Here is a 22,392-nt window from a genome sequence, read left to right on the forward strand (position 1 = left end):
ATCATAAAATCATTACCGGAGGTTCACCAAAAATGCGTTTCCACCCAAGTTCCGCACCCAATCAAAAAAAAACTGCACTTGCTGTCGATGAGTCAACCGCGCCGACGACCTCCATCAATTACGCGCGTTCGCGTTCAATTTTCAACGGAGACGCACGGTGGTTTGCGGTTCTTCAGAGGCAGTCTGCCAAACCGACCTGCAGTCAGTCCCGCGGCCGCAGCCAATTTGTCACATTTCAATAAATTTAGTCTTGGCAACATCTGCCTGCTGCGGGGGCTATCCGTACACCAGTCGTTTGGATTCATCCTCTTAAACAGTTACGTACTTTACGAACGACCCCTGCTCTAACTGTCACACACAAGTGGGGTAAACCGAGGTCACTGTTTCACTGAAGCGCGATGAATGGAGTACTAAATTAGTGCCGTTTGACGAGTCACTACCGGCGGCTAGACTCGCGACTGTCTTGAGAGCAGATGGGATGATTCTCTGGCCGGGGTGGTCTGCTGGATCTGCTACGCTACGATCCGCTGGGGTGGTGTGGGCTGGAAAGGTGATTCTATGAATAGCCGAACGAAGGTGGGTTGGTATCTTTGGGAGGAAGCAGCCGTTAGTCACGTTTGTTTAATTTTTGTAAAGTTGACCAAAAGTTAAGTATTTAATTGTGAACCAGATGATATTTTTTCAATGTTCGGATCTTCATATATTCCAAAGGTCATGAAACTAAATTGTTTACAATAACATCAAGTTCTAGAATTTCACAAAAAAGCCTGTTTTTTTTTATTTTTTTATTTCTGTAAAATTATCGATTTCTGTCAAAATAAGCTATTTTGCATCATTAGTTTCACCTACAAGAGCAATTCCATGTCAAATAGGGAATCAGTTGTACCGGACCCCCTCCGATTTCAGTTAAATTTTCCTGGGTTTTGAAATTTCCCGGGATTCCGGGAAATTTTTTGAAGAGTCATAAAATCTTTGTTTTCGTTATATATTTTTATGCATAAAATCATAAAATAAGATCAATAATAGTAGTTGGTGATAATCTACACTTCAATCTGAACAAGGACGACAGTTACCAAAATAGTTTGTAAGAAATTAAAAATTTAAAGTTTTTGTTCTTTGTTGTGCTTTGGGGTTTAAATTAATTACATTTTTTGCATTTTTTTATTCAATGTGATTCAAATTTAAGGAATAAGTCATGTATAAATATATAATCGGTGTACTAATTATATTGTTCTGTTCCTGTTTGAACCGAAGTCATTTAAAACATTATGCAAAAAATTGCTTAAATAGCTGTCTTAATTTGTAACATTTGTCCAGATTCTGGTGTTTGATGAGAAATAATTTAAAATGATATTTTTTTTTTTTAAATTTAAAATCATTAATATACGTAAATATAATACAATTTGTTTGGGATCCAAGAAAGAAGAATATATAAAATCAAATAGAAATATTTCAAGTGCTAAACATTTGGTGGATCTGTAAACCATAATTGTGACAACACTCCTAATGAACAAAATAATACTGATATATGCCGAATACGCTATTCGGTGCCCTCTCCCCGTGCCATACCTTCACACTTAGGAGACCCGGGAGGCGGAGTCTTGTCGCAAAAAGAACGATACACACCTGTGGAACCGTTGACGAAACCGCAAGGTTTAAGAGGGCCACATTATAAGGTGTTACGTCGATTCCGTTTTTTTTATGCCGAATACAAATTAAAATGGTTTAAAATTCTTATCGATTATTATGTACCGTAAACCGGGGTGACTTTGATGGGATTTCAATTATTTTTAGTAATATTTTCCAACAGGTAATGTTTTTCTCAAGATTATTATTTTTAAAACTTGTACTGGGGTAGGCCATACAAGATCCATGCACTATTTTGTAAAAAAAAGTTTTTCAGCGTTTAGAAAAATAGTTGCGTTAAAAGTTCTTAGTTTAAATTCCGGGATGCCTTTGATAGTTGATTTTCTTGTAAAATCATATTTAAGATGTTCAAACTTTATTTGTACACCCAAACGGCGGTCGCATGATTGTGATGCATGCCGGCATGAAACTATATTAGAATTTGCATGAAAACTGTCCTCATGCATTTTTTGCGATATAAGGGTATGACATTTTTGCCCGTTACCGACAATTATCGACATAACCGACGGCTTTTTGTTGTATTTCACAAAAAAACCCTTAATAGAACGAGAATTGAATCAATGTTTATATTTAGTTGACTAAGTTTATAAGCTTTTTAACAGAATACATATAAATTTTAGATAAAACTGTTAAAAAGCCGGAATTTTGCCAGAAAAATTTTTAGGCTAGTTTTTTTTAAATAAAATTGTTGATCTATATTGCATTTTATACTGAATTCGATGCACGAATCACAAGTTTTCACATTTTACATTAAATATTTTCAACTACCTATAAATTTGGAGATTGTTTTTGATTGTGTTTCAAAAACACATATTATTTATTATTTACAAAAATTGTCCAAAGAATCCGAAAATACATTCTGTTTCCCAATTCAAAATCATGTTATTTGAGAAAATCATGACATTTTCAAACCATCCACATTTACGACCCCCGGGTCTTTTGTGGTCTCTATTGCAAGTTTCTGCTCGAACCTAGGAGTCCGAAGGAATGGGGAGAGCACCCAAACCTCTTTCTACTCCAAGGAACCTTCTACCACAGTGTTTGAACTGACGCCCTTTGGATTGCGAGTCCAACCGCCGCCAGCGACATGACATTTTAAGAAGTTTAAAATAATGAATTTCGTCATTTGAGGTACTTTGAACACTTCTCTACCACGGTCAGTATGATTCTATCTCATTCCGTACGTATTTTAATTGTACTCTTCATTTTGCGGAGGAATCGTAAACCTATCAAAATCACCCCGGCTATTAAAGTCACCCCGTTTTACGGTATTCAACTTGTTATTTATTTCCACAACCAAATCTGAATTTCCAGGCCAAATTTTTTTTCGGGAGTTCCCGGGACAAATTATAACAAAAATCCAGGATTTCGGGAGTTCCCGGTTTCGGAAAAAAAATCCTGGGATTTTTGTACCGGTAATTCCCGGAATGGACGCACTAATGTTATCCTACACTTATGTGAGCCATATTTGTCTATATAAAGATCTCCACGGTTTCTCTCACGCACACCATACTTCTGTGTTAGTGTTTGTATTTAAAGTATTGTTTTGGTTTTGATCGATTGTGATTGGCTGAATTCCAAGCAGCTGATTTTGTTTACACTATTTTTACACAGACATAGGCAAATCGAGTAGATCAATCGTCTGTAAAAACCAGCTGTTTACCACGTGCTCGTGGTATAACAAAGGACACAGCTGATTTTGGCAGACGAATCATTCTACTCGATTTGCCTTTGTCTGCGTGTATATTTTGTTACAAACTAACACACTCTCGCGCGTGGATATCTCTATGGAGCCAGTTTAACTCGATAATGACATTTGAGAAGGGCGTAAGTGTTTTGAATGTTTCAAAATATTTTTTCGAAAAGATCGGAAAATTTCACGTATTTTTCATGTATTAACATTGAAAACCGGACCATAATTTGCTGAGATATGGTCATTAGAAAATGGTGGGTAATTTGGTGAGATTAAGAAAACTTCAATTTTCGTGTTTCTTTTTCTTAAAGCGGCTCTATCTCAGCAACCCGAGGTCCAATCTTCAATGTCTCTTAGACAATTTTATAGCAAATTTTCTGAACTTTAAAAAAAATCACACAAAATAGTTTATTTGGTCATAGGAAAGGCCCCCACAAAGTTTGAGCCAAATAAAAAAATACAAATTAAATCCATTTCTGGTTTTGATAGAGAATTGCTCACCTAAAAAATTCCTGTTTTGGGCTGGAATTGCTCACAAGTTTCCATACAATTTTGGGAACTGTCTATAGCCACACTGCCTTGACCAAATCGGTTCAACATTTTGGTGAAGTGTCTTTGAACTGGTCCCGTGTCGAAGGCCGATTTTCATAAAGTCTATTTTAAAAATGGATAAAAATATTTTTTCGTTTTTCGGCTGACTAGAAAGCCTTATTGATTGCTATTTTTAATTCCAGAAAAAAGCATGTTTTTCCAACCTGATAAGAAGTATTACCAGCGAGTTAAGCCAAATTAAATGTAGAAAATCACAAAATTTCACAAAACAGAAAATTTGCTCCAAATTATTTTACACGGCATCTTGGATATTATCATTTGAGGTATATAACTTTATTCACAAACTTTGATTGTTAAATTTTCTAGAAACACAAGAACTTCGATGGTTTGATAACAAATCGACAAGTCAGCGAAAATTAAGTATAATTTACACCCTAACAACTGACTTTTTGATTAGGCCTAATTAAAACCATTTCCCACAAATCTCTACAACTTGTCCTTTTTCAGCGCCACATAAATTTTTAATTTCCATTCAATAAATAATAAAACTTTCAACCAAGTGGGGCAACTCGTCGTTACTCAGCAAGTTTGACCTTCTTCTTCTTCTTTGTTGGGGCAGCCAATTTAACCTGAAGCACACGGTTCCCTCCTTCCACCAGCCACGTCACCCTGTATAATTTCATCAAAAATGTATGACTTTGCAAGTGCTCTTAGATACTAGGGGACGAGACGCCACCGACCGGAGCACAGGTCAAACCTCTCGACAGCCATTAATAATGCTTCCTGTGCGAGCTAAAGTTGAAAACTCTCTCCGATGAAGATGAAGATGATGATGCTGAAAAAAGTCCAAGATAGGCCACATTCCAGGTCGCAATCAGAGGACGAAAACAGGAAAAGCAGTCTAAAATAGCCTCCTCGACCGGGAGTGGCCCTCGTCGAAATTAGAAGAGCAGGCCACTTCCGAACAAAACGAGCAGGCAGCCGTCCTCGATTTGGCCCAATTGGGAAAATTCCCGAAATTCAAAGCCGTAAATTATAAATCAATAATAATCACACCGGGCCCTCCCCTTCCACGTGGCGATCCAGTTCCGGGGGTCCGATTGGTGTGTTCGATGAAAAGTTGCTCGTTTGCCAGAATTTAGCCCTCCCACAGAAAATTGCATCGCCAGAAGGTAGGCAACCGGTGGTGAAGCTGTTTGGATCGAGCTTGGAGTAGAGAGAGATAGAGGGAGTGAGCAAATAATAAAATAGTTCAATTATGAAAACTTTTCCAATTTCATTCATATTTATGACCGTGGGCATTTTTCGGATGCTCTTCGGGGACCGGATGCTGTTTTCGATCGAACGATGAAGTTCAATATTGGAATGACTCATTGGGGGCTGATGAAGCTTAGCGAGAATCGTATCGTGTTAGAAAATGATGAAATGAAACAATGTTATTAAATTTTAATGCGGTTCAACGGAACTTCTAGTGAACTTCATTTTCTTTAGATTTAATCATGACTTTCATTAATATGAAAATTGAAATTGATTAATTTATGCATCATTCAACAAAATATTGCAAAACATATATTGCCCCCTACCTTCAGGTTGGAATTCGAATCCCAAGTAACATTTTTTTCCAGGAGTTCTACAAGAGCTCTTCAAGATAGCTACAGCATAGCAGTTTGGACCGCGGTAGGATAAAACTCTCTTCAAGTACTCTTCCAAACTCTTGAAGAAGTTTTGAAGAGAATTTTATCCTACCGCGGTCCAAACTGTTATGCTGTAGCTATCTTGAAGAGTTCTTGTAGAACTCCTGGAAAAAAATGTTACTTGGGAATACCAAACTGGCAAAAATCAATAATCACGTTCGATGATTCTGCTCCAATCTGCTCCAGCGGTGGCGTTCAACTCGAAATCCCAATGTTAACGCCGGTCTTAATTTGCCTCCAGCCTCGGAAAAGTTCATCCATCCGAAACCGTTGTTATTGATCCAGATTGGCTTATTTGAACAACTTCTCCATCGCAGTTTCCATCGCCGTCCGCAATGCATGACCAGTTCCGGAATTCCAACCCTAGTGAACAGAATTAGTTGGGAGTAACTTTTCAAAAAGTGGTAACTCGTATGTTTCAAATTTCAAACAATAGAAAAAAATAAACCAATCAAATGTACTTTTAAGAAACAACGATTTTCTTCAAATTAATCATTTTCAAAATGTTACCCCAACTTCTAGTCTGCACAAACAACGCGACAATGTTGTCACTCTGGTGTGTAGTTTTGCTTCCATCTGTGTTCTGACAACAAAGTTCTATCCGCGTGCGATTTTCCATTATCCACCCCCACGGCCCGCCCATCGGCCACCACCCACCGCAGAAAGTGCGAAACAGGACGAGGACGATAATCCTTTCGGCGAATGCGGCGACCACTGCAGCAAAGTTGGTTATGCCAGCTGCCAGCCAGCCATAGCAACTCAAAGTTGGTGGTAGTGGCGGTGTTGTACACATGTTTTCGACCTCGTCAACAGAACGTTGTTGAAGCTCCCGCCCACGAAGGGGACCAATTTACCAGCACCCGGTACGGTGGGTTTGAAAGTTGAAATAATGTTTCTTCACACTAAAAAAATTGGAATGTTACATTTAACGCAATCGTTCATCTAACGTAAAATCTGATCGTGTAATTGTAATATTGATGTAAATCTCGGTTTATTTTGACGGAAATTCATCAAATTCCCATTGATTTAACTTTACATCTTGCAAGACATAAACATACGTCACAAAAAAACCGAACATTACGCCTTATTTGATGCACATAACTGGAGCATCAAATTTGATGTAACGTTACATCAAAGTTGATGTAATCGTACATCTAATCAAACCCAGTTTTGAGTTCTTGGCACTTTCGTGTTTGACAGTTCCATGAATCATCGCAGCAACCACCATATTTAACAACGTGTAGAAAATTGTTCTTGAGAAGATTTTTTCAAAGATTTGCCGTACCATGGCCCGGTTAAACCCGTATTCTTCGCCAAATCTGGCGAACAAAGTAATTATAAACTGATAAACAAGGTAAGCTTCAGATAAACAAGGTAAGGCTTCCGGGCTGCAGCCCCCCCCCGAAATTTTTTCCAATTTTTTTAAAATTGAACTACCTTAAAAAAATCTTAAATCAATGATTGTGTGTTCTCTTCCCAGAAATAATTTGTAAGATAGAGAATCAAGAATTGATTGATCAAACTAAGTAATTTGCCTGTCCATTGCCGGGCTCAGTTTTTGTAGATTATGGATCCAAAATTTGGATATTTAAAAATTGAGCTGCAGATTTGAACATTGTTCCATTCAGTAACATCTAATTTATCTTGTAGTTTTAGCATTACATTGGTTAGGATGGTCCAAATCTGGGCATACTTGGGGCTATCCCCTGAAATCAAAGATTTACGCATCACTAGCCTAAGTTCCAAAATTTGAGCTTTTTCTGACCACTGACCACCAAGTTTGGGCAAAATCGTCAAATTGTATGGAGAAAAGCAACTGTTTCAGTTTTTGACCAATGGAAGGCGCAATAACTATCCAGTTTTTATCAATTTTCAGAACTAATATCTTCTTTAAATTTGGAAAAACTTTCCCGAAGACACCTTATTTTTTTGGGTTTTTTGCTAAAAAGTTATTAACCTTCGAAAATAGCAATTTCCGAGCGGACTGCTCTGAGGGGCTACATAGAAATAATTACCGTCATCTGGGGCGAATCGGGACTACAGTCTGAATAGGGACAGCAAAAATCCTTAGATCTTGTTGTCTTATTTTTGATTGTAGAACTTAAGTATGACCCCTGAAGAACCATAAAATAATTTAGAATTTTTGGATTCAATGTGGCGGTCAAAATGGAGGTCAAGGAATATTTCTGGTGTTTTTTTTTTAAGGTCTAATAAACCAAATTTCCAGTTTTTGCTTTTTGGGTGCTTTTGAAACCGTCAGGGGTATTAAAAAACACCCAAAAAGCAAAAACTTGGTGTATTGGACCATTAAAAAAACAGATGCCGAATTTGATGTTAAAAACAAGCAAATAAAACATGCCGATTTCATTTGTTCCTGATTCGGTTATCCGAAGTCCTTCGAACTTTGGATAATCGAAACTTTGGATAATCGAGGCTTCGGCTAGTCAAATTTGGATTGTAAAATTAATAGCCCTCCTTTATTTGCATTAAAACCTTTAAACTGTTAATACATGTTTTTTCTCTACATTTTTCAAAATTTATCATAATTTCTCAAAAATATTTAGATTTTGTTTTCAAAAACGAAAGCATTTAATATGAAACACATTTGAGTGAATTTTGACTATTATCAGAAACACAATTCTAATTTTATCGTTTTGGTTTTAAGAATATGGTTAGTTACATATCTAAGACCTTAGAGAAAAATGCTTGAGAAATATCTGTGTGTATTTTTTTATTACTTTTTCGTAAACCTTTTTTCCGAAACCACTCGTCCAAAATGCTTTCTTTTGGTCACATTTTTTAGTTTCCACCGTGGCCAATCTCCAATTTTTATTTAATATATCAAAAATCGGAAGATCAACTAAGTGAATACTTATTATCAACTAATTTTCACTTTGTGCATGAGCTTGCGATTTTTAAAGGAAGAAATAAAATGATAAAAATATTCAAAACGTTAAAAAAATTTAAGCTTGGATTCAAAAACTCTGAAATTAAATTAATTAAACATTACTTTCAAATTATATAATTTCTGATCAATAATTCATTTTTTAACTATTTAATTTCTATTTTTTGGATTTTACAGATTAGAATTTGCATTTTGAAAATTTTAAAATTTCTTTATTATTTTTTTTATAATTTCTTATTTCTGAATATCAATTGTAAATATTTTCCAAAGTTTATGTTGCCACCTTTTCAAAATGGACCAAAAAACAGAGAGCAAATACAATATTTAAAAAAAATAGCTTCACAATTTTAATGGAAATAACTTATTTCGATTAAGTCTTTTTAGGACCAGCGACCATGTCGGTCCGGAAATCAAATTTGAAATGTTTTTCCTGCTTTGATAATCATATACGACATGTTTGGGCTCGTTTAAAAATATTTAGAATTTTTGTAACATGTCGCGGAACCGCGGAAAGTTTTTTCTCACGAAAAAAGGATTTCGCCATCAGCTAGATATTTTGAAAACTAATGATGCAAAACAACTGTACTGATTTAAAGTGTGTTTTGAACACTTTTAAAATAATAAAACCATAGCTTGTAGTTTTGATTTGTAACCCTCTCAACTTTGGTCAGAGTTTAGTGACATAAACTTCAGAATAATATTCGCAACGGCTAATTGAAGATTTAAAAAATTTACACTTTCAAATTTCTAAATTTTCATAATTTTTGATTTAAATTTTTTTGGTATAAGACAAAGAAATGCCAGAAATCAAAAATAAAAATAACAAAAACATGAAAAAGCCGGGACCGTGGTGTAGGGGTAAGCGTGATTGCCTCTCACCCAGTCGGCCTGGGTTCGATCCCAGACGGTCCCGGTGGCATTTTTCGAGACGAGATTTGTCTGATCACGCCTTCCGTCGGAAGGGAAGTAAATGTTGGTCCCGGACTAACCTAAAAAAGGTTAGGTCGTTAGCTCAGTCCAGGTGTATGAGTCGTCTCCCTGGGTCCTGTCTCGGTGGAGTCGCTGGTAGGCAGTTGGACTAACAATCCAAAGGTCGTCAGTTCGAATCCCGGGGTGGATGGAAGCTAAGGTGTAAAAAGAGGTTTGCAATTGCCTCAACAATCAAGCCTTCGAACACCTAGTTTCGAGTAGGAATCTCGCAATCGAGAACGCCAAGGCAATGCTGTAGAGCGAATAATTTGATTTGATTTTTTGAAAAACATGAAAAATTTAAGATAACAATTCAACAGAATAATATCAAAAAATCTGAAATTCCAAAAATTAAAAAATCTGAAACTGAAAAATTTATAAAATAATTGATACTTAAGAAATCCTAAACTAAAAAAAATATCATTTTAAAATTAAGTTATTCAAAATCCAATAAATTATGTTTTTTCAATCTTAATTTTTGGATGCTTTAAATATTTTTATGTTTGAATTCTAGTATTCCTAAATTAATTTATATTTACCAGAAAATTAAGTGATTTTTGTAATGGCTTTTCCCCTATTTCAGCATTTTAAGATTAAGCGTTTTGATAGTCAGCTTCATGAGGCAATTCTTCAATATTATTTAAGCGAATACATTATTTTCAAACGTTATTTTCAGTCGCATCCAAATAAACAAATCAAAATCTCATCAACACATATTGCTCCCGAAGAAATATCAAACGACGCTTTTTGTTTCTGTTCCTTTTCAGCTGCGTACCGCTTAAGAGAAGTCTTTTCGTAAACCTTTTCTTGACCGTTCTTTGAGATTTTTTTGTATGGAGTTTTAAGAGTCTCCGTACTACAGGACATTTTTTAAAATTTTCGTTTGAAAGTAAAATATAGTTCTTGTAGCAAAATTCATACTAAGATTTGATTTACAGGAAAAATGTAATTGATTTAAGAATTCTTACATAAAGTATTCTTTACTTTTAAAACAAAAATTTAAGATAATAATTACACATGATAATTTCAAAAAAATCAGAAATTCCAAAAATGAAAAAAATCAAATACATAAAAAATATAAAATAATTACAACTAAAAAAATCCTTAAATTATAAAAAAAAAAACATTTTTTATCATTATTAAATAAAGATATTCAAAAAATAATTTTCAATCATTTCAATAAATTATGTTTTAATAATCTTTTTTTTTTTTTGATGCTTCGAATATTGGTATGTTTGAATTCAAGTGCAGACTAAGATTAGATTTACAGGATAAAACTAATCAATTTATGAATTCTTACATAAAGTTTTCTTTATTTTTAATTTAGCAACGTTTCGTAAATATAAAATTTCTAAACCATAAAATGTGCAGGATTTTGTTCCTAGAGTCCAGGTATTGCTTGAACAAACATCGATTTTAATAAATGGTTACAATCCTAAATGTGTGTGTGTGTGCGTTGCGCGTTGAAGTTTGCGCCTTGGTACGGCTCCGCGAAAGTGCCCTTAGAACCGCCGAATTACCGTTCCGCCGCGACCGTGAGTGTTATCAATTAGCGCCGGAGTGCGTCGCGGACCGGCACAGTGTGTTATAATTGACCCGCAATCGACGGCCGGGCAACAAAAGAGAAATTATTTTTGCCATCCATCGTCGTCGTCGCGGGATAAACAGGCAAAACAACGCAAGAAGTGTGGTGTAACAACAAGGCCTGTGGCAGTGCTGTTGTGTCCATTGCGTATACACACCAACCCTCTGGCACCACTGTAAATGGCTAGAACGTTTGACAGTCACCAAAACCTCGAAGAGCCCACGTAGTAGTATTAGTGAAGAGCCCACGTTGTTTATCGTGGGCTCTTCACTAATACTGCTGCGTGGGCTCTGTGAGTGTAGCAGTATTGGTGTTGTCTGTTTGTTTACACCAAATCTTCAAGAAACATCACTTTTTGTGTGTGCAAATCTGTTACGAAAAAAGGTGAGAACTGTTGCTTCCGATTGACCGGGAAGATTTGCCGGGTAGTACTGGACCGGGGACTGGCCAAGTCCCGCTGTAGATCCTTCCGAACAACTCGCTGCAATCTCCGGCAGGGATTAACCGACCAAGTGCAGAAACATCCGTGATTCCGGTGATTGTGGCGGAGCTGGTCTTTCCGAGCATCCTTCGATAACCTTCTCCGAGGACTGGCCCACTCCCGCTGTCGACTCGCACAGGGAATCGAAGGAATCGCGTGCTTGTGTAGAATCCGACCTTTTGTGGAATCACAAGAAGTTCATCGCGAAGTGGTTCGAACAAATCTGAACTTCTAACTTGCAAAACCGTCTTTATCGCAATTTCGCGGGGCATTTATCCATAGTCTCTGGCGGATAGGGTCCTTCGGGAACTTGTGTTTGGAAATCCGTCCCGTGTCGTTATTTTTTCATGGAAATCATTTCAACATTATGAAATTATGCCTTTTTTACCACGCGGTTTGTTTATTTTCAAATTTTGACAGCAAATGCGTTCTTCATCTTCTTTGTTGTCTTCATGTTCGCGTCGAACATTTAGGTTTCATAAACATGGCCGTCGTGACAGAGGGCTGATACACACACTAAACGAAACCGCGCGCGTTGTGCTGAGAGTGCGTTTTTGGAAAAAAGAAAACAAGAAAAGTTTTTAACTTTTTTTTTTTTGCTAAAATAAAATAAAAATTATTTTATTGTGCTATTGTGAAAAATTCTGTGCTGTAAAGTGAAGCGCATACACGCACAAACGCAGGACGTCCTCTTCCGGATATGAAGACCGTTAGGCTTCGAGATAAAAGCCCCGTTACGGTAGCGTGAAAAAACCGGGGCTAGGTCTCGGTAGCCCTTAGGTGGTTCCCCACCCCGAGACTAGGTAGCGCAGCCCTGATAAGGCTGCCTACCGAAAACGAGGATCGCGAATGGCAAGAAGATTGGATATCCGGAACAAACGGCAGATGCCCATTGAAAAGCAGATCACCGATTGGCGACTCGGTTCTTGGAACTGCAGGTCCCTAAACTTTCTGGGTTTCGAACTCGCTTTGGCGAATGAGTTGCAACCTCGCAACTTCGATGTTGTGGCACTGCAGGAGGTGTGCTTGGAGGAGGAGCAGGTGCTCGACTGGCCAGGTCGGCAGACCAATTCCCGTTTTTTTCTGAGTGGCGGCAAGGACAAGAAGCTGGGTACCGGCTTTATCGTGCGGGGCAAGATGCAGGATCGCGTGTTCGGCTTCACGGCGATCAGCGAGCGGATGTGCAAGTTAAGAATACGAGGCCGGTTCTTTAACTATAGCATTATCAACGTGCACTGCCCCCACGAAGAAAAGACCGATGATGAGAAGGAAGCATTCTACGCGACGCTGGAGGAGGTGTACGACGGCTGTCCGCGGCAGGATGTAAAGATCATCATTGGGGACATGAACGCTCGGTTCGGAAGGGAGGAAATGTTTCGACCGACAATAGGCCCAGAAAGTCTACATGCGGTCACGAACGACAACGGCCAACGCTGCATCGACTTTGCAGCCTCCCGTGGAATGGTGGTCAGGAGCACCTATTTTCCTCGCAAGGATATCCACAAAGCCACCTGGACATCACCTGACCAACGGACGAAAACGCAAATCGACCACGTCCTAATCGACGGCCGATTCTTCTCGGACGTCACACACGTGCGCACCTTTCGTGGTGCGAATATTGACTCGGACCACTACCTAGTTGGAGTTGACATGCGCTCAAAGCTGTCGACGGTGTTTAACCAACGCCGGAGCCGGCGGGCCCCTCCGTTCAACACCGCGTGTCTGCAGAACGGAGATGTGGCCCACAGGTACGCGCAGCAGCTGGAAGCGAATCTGCCAGGTGAGGAGGAACTTGGCGCAGCCTCGCTCGAAGATGGTTGGAGCCGTATTCGCTCAGCCATCGGCAGTGCAGCAGAAGCCACGCTGGGTAGTGCGCTCCGAGTCAGTCGAAACGATTGGTACGATGACGAGTGCCAACAGATTACCGCCGAGAAGAAGGCAGCTTACGATAAGAAGCTGCACAAGGCGACGAGAGGGAACGTGGAACGGTACCGGCAGGCTCGGAATCGGCAGGTCGCGGTCTTCAAGCTCAAGAAGCGCCAGCAGGAAGACCGGGATTGCGCAGAAATGGAGCAGCTATTCCGAGCTAACGAGTCGCGAAAGTTTTATGAGAAGGTGAACCGGTCCCGCAAAGGCTTCGTGCCGCGAGCCGATGTGTGCAGGGATAACGAGGGAAACCTGATCGTGAACAAAAGCGAGGTGTTGGACAGGTGGAAGCAGTACTTCAACGAACACCTCAACGGCGATGAAGCGGACAGAGACGGTGTTGGAGTCAACCTTGGAGCGCCCGCAGCTGATGAACAGTTCCCGGCGCCTGATCTAGAGACGGTGAAGAGGGAGATTAGAAAGCTGAAGAACAACAGAGCTGCCGGCAAGGATCGGTTACCCGGTGAGCTCTTCAAATATGGAGGAGAGAAACTGGCGAGGGCGCTTCACTGCGTGATCTCCAAGATCTGGGAGGAGGAGAAGCTACCGGAGGAGTGGATGGATGGTGTCGTGTGCCCCATCTATAAAAAGGGCGATAAGCTGGACTGCGGCAACTACCGCGGCATCACGCTTATCAACGCGGCCTACAAAATCCTCTCCCAGATCCTCTGCCGCCAGCTGTCACCCCATGCAAGGAGGTTCGTGGGGCCCTACCAAGCAGGCTTCACTGGCGCGCGCGCCACCACGGACCAAATATTTTGTCTCCGACAGATCCTCGAGAAATGTCGTGAGTACAACGTGCCCACACATCACATCTTCATCGATTTCAAGGCGGCCTATGATACAGTCGACCGCGAGCAGCTATGGCAGATTATGCACGAGAACGGGTTTCCGGCTAAACTGACTCGACTGATCAAGGCTACCTTGGATGGTGTGATGTGTCACGTGCGTGTTTCGGGGGACTTAGCGGAACCCTTTGGATCACGCCGAGGGCTGCGGCAAGGTGATGGCTTATCCTGTGCGCTATTCAACGTCGCCCTTGAGGGCATTATTCGAAGGGCGGGCATCGAAACGAGTGGCACGATTTTAAACAGGTCCTACCAGCTGCTTGCTTTTGCCGATGACATCGACATAGTGGCAAGAAACCTGGAGACGGTGAAGGATGTCTACACCCGACTGAAGGTACAAGCAAGGCGTGTAGGACTTGGCATGAATACGACGAAGACGAAGTACATGAGAGGAAGGGGTTCGAAGGACGTCGGCCCCCCAAGTCTCACCCCTCTAACTGTGGATGGTGATGAGTTGGAGGAGGTGAGCGAGTTCGTGTACTTGGGATCGCTGGTAACTGCCGACAACGACACCAGCAAAGAGATCCGGACTCGTATTTTTGCTGGGAATCGTGCTTACTTCGGATTACGGAAGACCCTCACATCGGATCGAGTGCAGCGCCGCACGAAGCTGACGATGTACAAAACACTGATTAGACCGGTAGTCCTCTATGGCCACGAGACCTGGACGTTGCGGCAGGAGGACGCACGTGCCCTTGGAGTTTTCGAACGGAAGGTGCTACGAACGATCTACGGTGGAGTGCAGGTGTCTGACGGAGTGTGGCGAAGACGCATGAACCACGAACTGCACGCGCTTCTTGAAGAACCGACCATCGCCACCCAGGCGAAGATCGGGAGGCTCAGGTGGGCCGGCCATGTCGCCCGAATGGACGAGAGCCAGCCTGTCAGACTGCTTTTTGACCGCGTTGAACCAGCTGGCGGAACAGGCAGAAGAGCAGGGAAACCGCGCGCACGGTGGGGAGATCAAGTGAATGGTGATATCCGGAAGATCTGTAACCTGGGAAATTGGAGAGTAGCAGCTCAAGATCGAGAAAGATGGAAGCGTCTTCTTGCTACAGCACGCGTACCTGGTGCGCTATGCTGATTGGTATGGTATGTACAATCCTAAATTATTAAACATGTATATAGATTAAAATTTTATTAAAAAAATATCTTTAGAATTGAGACCTGATTAAATTTTTTTGTCATGTTTTAGAATTTTATTTTTGCTCAAATTCTGGACCAATTTTCAGAATACAATGAGTAATGAATTTGAAAATGGCGTTTAGTCGGAATATTAAAGTTAAACATGATTCGTTTTAATGTTTGATGCAATCGAGGAAAATTTTAACGGTTACATATGCATTTAAAAATGGTTACATATGCATTATTAACAACTCTTCCAGTGAATATTTTGGCATTAAAAATTAATTTAATACATTTTATCTAAATTTTTAACACATTAAAATTAAACACAGGCACTGATTTTTTTTTCTTCAAATATATATTTATTATAGGCCTACACAGAAAAAAAATGTGAATTTACTCGACACGGAAAAAATGAATCACATGTAAACTCAGTTGATGTAAACTTGAGATTCGACGTAATTTTTTTTTGTTGCCATGGAGACACTTCAGAAGCTGAAATTTCAACGATTATATTTTTTTGTATTTCATTAAAATTATTTATTTTTGAGAGCACCAGGAGCTTCGCAAAATATGAAATGGCTTCAATAGCTTAGAACAATTAAAATAAAACATTGTTTAAGTTTGTTTATAAAATTTTAAGAAAAACAAATATTCCAGTTATGAGTTTTATGTTGTGCTAGAAAAAATGAAAAATGTTAGATAAACCATCACAATTATCACACAGCTGAAAATGTAAATCCAGCCGGTTTAAAATTTCTCTCAGTATAAAATACAGAAAACATAATACTTATGGTTAGATAAATCGATATTTCTTTTAAAAAAAATTTATGCTTTCAAAAATTTGATTCAAGTTAAGTATATTTTAAATTTAGCGACGTTTATCACGAAATTGGATTACAATTAAACAATTCAAGAAAATGTTAAAAAAAACACTTTCTCTACTCCTTTAATACAAACTAGCTGTTAAAATAAAAAAAAATGACGAACGAGTTTTTTCAATAAATACATTGATAACTTAATATGAAAATCTTCGAAAACTTTTTTGCATACATTACATTAAAATTTTACAATTCATCTCAATAATTATGCCACAAACCAAGTGATGGTATAAATGATTTGCTGATTTTTATACTCCTTGAATTTTTGCACCCAAGCCCCCCCCGAACAAAAATCCTGGCTACGGCCCTGGTAAGCTTGGTGGAATTTATCTGTGTCTTGTGAAATTCACACTATTTTTTCCGCAGATAGCAGTCACCTGATTGCTGGTGTATCGAAATCAGAACCATGGACTGATCCGTAACAACGTGGAAACAGCAACGTTTCACTTGAGGCATCATGAAAAGTGCCATTGGAGCATTCTTGTTAGGAAGAGGAAAGGAAGCCCAAACTGTGCAGTGAAAATGATCGACAATTCGGTTGAAAACAATCAACATAAAATGCTCTGTGAATGGCAAGTGAATGGTGAAGGCATCAGAAAATGTGACTGGCATGTGTAATGATTCGATGATTTTGGAGTTGTGCAAATAAAAAAATGAGTTTCCGTAAACAAGATTCTTTCTTTGTGTACAATGAGAAAACATAGAATCCAATAAGATTTCTCAATCGCAATGAGCGCACGTTCCCAAAATCAATCGTGTAATATTACACGACCAATCCAAAATCAAGCGTGTAATATTACACGACCAATGCATGGCCTGTAATTAGACGTAATAATACGTTTTATTTTACGCTCCAGTTATGTGCATCAAATTAGACGTAAATTTACACGTTTTTTTCTTAGTGTGTTTAAGTATAGATATGATTTCTATTTATTCTAAAAAAAACGATTTATTTTAAATAATCATGATTAAGGGACAAAAGAAAAACACTTTAATTAAATAAATACGCATTTTAGGAAATTTGACTTGTGTTCAAAAAAACACCGGCAAACGACAAAAACACACTTTTTTTAAGTCTTCATCAATACCTACAACTTTGCCGAAAATACCAAAACGATCCGAAAATGCCTTTAAATTTGAATATTTTCGTTCCATTTTTGTAAGGACAGTTGCTAAAATTTTATGGAGACTTGTAAAGGTGAATCAAGGATACAAAATGACTGCTATAATCTCGGGAAGATCCTCAAAAAGTTTGAGCCAAATAAAAAAAAACACGCTTAATCTATTTCTGTAATTCGGAGAGAATTGCACATATTATGAATGAATTAAGGTAAAATTACATCGAAAAATTTTCCGCCTAATTCAATTTAATCCGGATTTATAAGCTTTCCTTTTAGCTGAGCAATTCTCTACGAAATCGGTCTTCTTTTCGAAAAAAATATTTTAAAAAATTTTAAATCAAGACTAATATATCAAAAGGGCGTAATATTAAACGTTTGGTCTTTTTGAAATTTTAGTCTTGATTTGAAAATTTTGAAAATATTTTTTTCGAAAAATTTCGCAAATGTTTTATACATTAACATTGAAAATCAGACCATTAGTTGCTGAGTTATTGATGATAGAAAATGGTGGGTTGTTTGGGTGAGACTTAGAAAACATCAATTTTCCTGTTTTTAAACCTATGCATTGCAATATCTCAGCAACTAAGGGTCGTATCAACAAAGTCCGAAGAAGCAAAATATAGAGAATTTTCTCAACTTTTCAAAAATATTTTTTTCAAAACTGGGCAAACATGTGCACTAATTTAAAAAAAATGAAAAACTGTGAATATTTTCAAAAAAGTCACTTAAATATGGCTATAACTTGAAAACGGTGCACTTTATCAAAATTTCACTAAAGTACATTTTGATTGCAAATTCGATTTAACATCGAAAAATGAAGTTGAAAATTTTTTGCGACTTATATTTCGTTTTTTTTGAAAAAATCTGTATTGATTCAAAAAATCATAAATCGGTCAAAGATTTTTTTGCCCATTCTGGAAATTTCTGAAAAGTTGGCATTTGATGTCCTCTTAAACATATCAAAAAATAAAAAAAATAAAAATAGTGTTTTTTTGTAAATCAAGTTTTAGTAATAAAAAGTTAAATAAAAAAATCACCAAATTTTTTTACCGTGTATTATTTTTTTCCAGTGTAGTCCATATCCATACCTACTACTTTGCTGAAGACACCAAATCGCTCAAAAAATTCCTTTAAAAGATACAGATTTTTGAATTTTCATACATCATTTTTGTATGGACAGCTGCGAAATTTTTATGGAAAATTACACTAATGATGCAAAATGGCTTCTTTGGGCATACCGAAGGCACCAAACAAGTTTCAGTCTGTTTAAAAAATACAAAAAAATCGAATGACCGAAATCCTAGAGAACTGCTCAGCTATATTTTACATCATAATTGAATCGAAGGCAGTTTTACTTATAACTATTGTATATTTTTTCCACTTAAAAACATGACTTGGCATGATTTTTTTAACATTCTAAGGTCAATATTGCAACATAATTTATCTCGTAAAAACGATTTATCTTTTTCAGCATTGTTAATTGGATTTTACTTGAATCCAATATTAACATAAATATTAATGCAAAAAGACTTTTTTATGTAACCGGTATTTTTTCTTTAATTTTAATTTTTGCATTTTTTAATCCAACTGAAACTGTTTTAGTGCCTTCGATATGCCCAAAGAAGCCATTAGTTCGTTCATATAATTTTCCATACAAATTTGGCAGCTGTCCATACAAAAATGATACAAGAAAATTCAAAAATCTGTATCTTTTGAAGGAATGTTTTGATCGATTCGGTGTCTTCGGCAAAATTGTAGCTATGGATAAGGACTACACTGAAAAAAATGATACTCGGTAAAAAAATGGTGATTTTTAAATTAACTTTTTATCGCTAAAACTTGATTTGCCAAAAAACGCTATTTTTATATTTTTTTAATTTTTGGATATTGTTTAGGAGACATAAAATGCCAACTTTTCAGAAATTTCCTGGTTGTGCAAAAATTTTTTGAACATGTCATGATTTTTTTAATCAATACTGATTTTTTCAAAAAATCGAAATATTGTTCGCAACAATTTTTCAACTTCATTTTTCGATGTAAAATCAAATTTGCAATCAAAAAGTACTTTAGTGAATTTTTCAAAAAGTGCACCGTTTTCAAGTTATAGGGTAACTTTTTTGAAAATAGTCGCAGTTTTTCATTTTTTAAATCAGTGCACATGTTTGGCAACTTTTGAAAAAAATATTTTTAAAAGCTGAGAAAATTCTCAATATTTTGCTTTATTGTACTTTGCTGGTACGACCCTTAGTTTCTAATGTCGATATCTCAGCAGCTAATGATCCGATTTACAATGTTAAAACATGAAACATTCGTGAAATTTTCCGATCTTTTCGGAAAAAAATATTTTCAAAAATTTAAAATCAAGACAAGCAGTTTAAACGGGCCAAACATTCAATATTACGCCCCTGCTCAAGTGGCAGAAAGTTCCCAGAATTCTAAAAGAGCTTCTCAAAATAAATACAGCATTACAGTTTGGACCGTTGTATAATGAAGCTTATGTCATACCTTCCAGACTAAAAAATTGTCTAACTATATGTTGATTTGGTTGTGAATCACAATCAGCCAAATTGCGAAAAAAATATGGTCATATTTTGAGCTTCTTTGAAATAGGAATTATTGACATTAAAAAATATACCTTTCATTTTAAATTTTGACATTCTCGAGTTTAAAAAAATGGCCTTTGAAATATTTTCAGCACGATTTCCCCTTTATAAGCAACTTCGTGTATTAAAATTTGCCAACGCTTTTTTCAAAATATTAGAGTTTTGAAATAGTAAATTTTCACTAATAAGACCAAAATTATTTTTTCGTACAAAAAATGTTTTACAGAGCCCACAAGCTGTTTTGAACATCACTTTTTTCAGTTTAAGCTTAACCGGTGTTGTTTACTTTTTAAATCATTTAAAACATTTTTTCAGCTAAAACGAAAAAAAAACTATCGAGTTTTGAAAACATGCACATAGCTTTGCGCGAAAAAATCAGTGCAAAACATAATAAAAAAAATATGAAAAAAAATCTCAAGCAACGTATGGCCGTATCACTAAAAATGAATTGTACTGGATTTTGAAAGATCTCTAATTGATTTTAACGAAATTTGGTTCTGCCACTGCATGTTGAAAAATTATTCTTCGATGCTGGTTTGCTCTTTTGTACTAAGCTTGCTGGAATTCTTATCTAGATTGAACAAGAGAGCACACGGGCATCGATTTATTATTTTTTTAAGAAGGTTTTTTTTCTAATTACACCTAAAGGAAATCAGATCAAATTAGGCAGGTTTAGCAAATATGAAATTTGCTAACAAGTTATAGCTAAACTTATCATGGTTGAGCATTCAATTCTGTGCGTTTATCTGAAAAATATATATAAAAAAACTAAACCTTGCTATCAACCTTATTCCTGCAATACATTTTCAATTCAACCCATCTCATACAATTTGTAAAAATACAAACATAAAATAACTGTGATTCTGAATTAAACCATATTAAAAATCTCCAATTGAAATTATAAAATCTAAACTCATTGAAGTAATCATTGAAAATTTACATCAATTTATCAAAATGCTTGTAAATTTAGGGGTGGCGCCAAATTGATGCTTCACCAATTTTTTCAACGCAAAAGGCAATTATACACAAAAATTGACTACAAACAGATCGCAAAACTCGAATTTATGTAAAAAATTAGAAAAACAAAAACATAGGAAATAAATGTTTTTGTTCATGATTTAATAATCCGAAGTTCCTAAGAAACCATCGGTTAATCGAACATCGCAACAAAAAATAGTGTTGAAGGTTGAAAAAAATTATGGTTGATTATTACATATTTTATATCATTTTAGCTTAATTTTGTGATATATGCGTAAGATCACACATGAAAAGATATAAATTAACATATTTCCAAAACTAACTTTACCTATTTTTTCTGACATAAAATCTATCAGCAATGAATATGAAATCATTTATGTCAACCATACGCAGATGTAAATTTACACATTTTTAGAAGAAATTTTACTCATTTTTTCTGACACAAAATCTGTCAGCATGTAATTTTACTACAATGTATGTGAAATTATTAAAGTATTACAGCCCAAGAGATAAAAAAAACTTTAAAACCGAGATTACCCATCTGAAAATATGGGTGGTTCAAAGTTGTGTTTCATTCTCCTGGTATTTAGATATTTTGATAGTTCAATTCTTGAAGTACAAAGCCATCGGATATTGGACTTTTGAGTATAATTGCACGCGCGATACGATAGAGAATTTGATAAGTTTTAAAACTGGTATCAGTAAACCCTCCAAATAAGCCTTTAAAAGTACATTTAGTGGCAGTGCGTGGCCGAATGGTTACGCTGTCCGCTTTGTAAGCGGATGATTCTGGGTTCGATTCCCATCTGCTACAACCTTCCATCGGATGAGGAAGTAAAATGTCGGTCCCGGCCTTGGTTGTTAAGCCGTTAAGTCATTCCAGGTGTAGGAGTTGTCTCCATGCCATAAGAACAAACAACACACCAAACCAAGCCTACTCCGGTGGAATCGCTGGCGGCGGTTGGACTCGCAATCCAAAGGTCGTCAGTTCAAACACTGGGGTGGAAGGTTCCTTGGAGTAAAAAGAGGTTTGAGTGATCTCCCCATTCAAGCCTTCGGACTCCTAGGTTCGAGCAGAAACTTGCAATAGAGACCACAAATGACCCGGGGGCAAACGTGCATCGGCACTCAATAGCACTTCACCTCATTTTGAGATGATTGCCTTCGTAAACCGGCAGAGTGAATCTTTGCTCACTGTGCATCAAAACTAGCTTTAGTTCGATGCTTTTAATAATCGTTGTTCACTATGCAGTTTGGATTAGCAAAAAATTGATAGTGATTTGAACATCACAAAAAATTCAAGTGCTAAATGTGCTATTTAGCACTCAAATAGCACTTCATCACTAAAACTAGCGAATAAGTGAAGATAAAGGTTTCGGTCGTT

General features: G+C 37.1%; 1 protein-coding gene across 13 annotated transcripts in view; it reads left to right on the forward strand.

Moving 5' to 3' along the window:
* LOC120425567 (sorbin and SH3 domain-containing protein 1) overlaps nucleotides 1–22,392 on the forward strand; it is a 181,632-nt gene that overhangs the window by 96,261 nt on the left and 62,979 nt on the right. The gene's annotated exons all lie outside the window — the stretch shown is intronic.

This window comes from Culex pipiens, chromosome 3, assembly GCF_016801865.2.
Source record: "Culex pipiens pallens isolate TS chromosome 3, TS_CPP_V2, whole genome shotgun sequence".
NCBI lineage: Eukaryota > Metazoa > Arthropoda > Insecta > Diptera > Culicidae > Culex > Culex pipiens.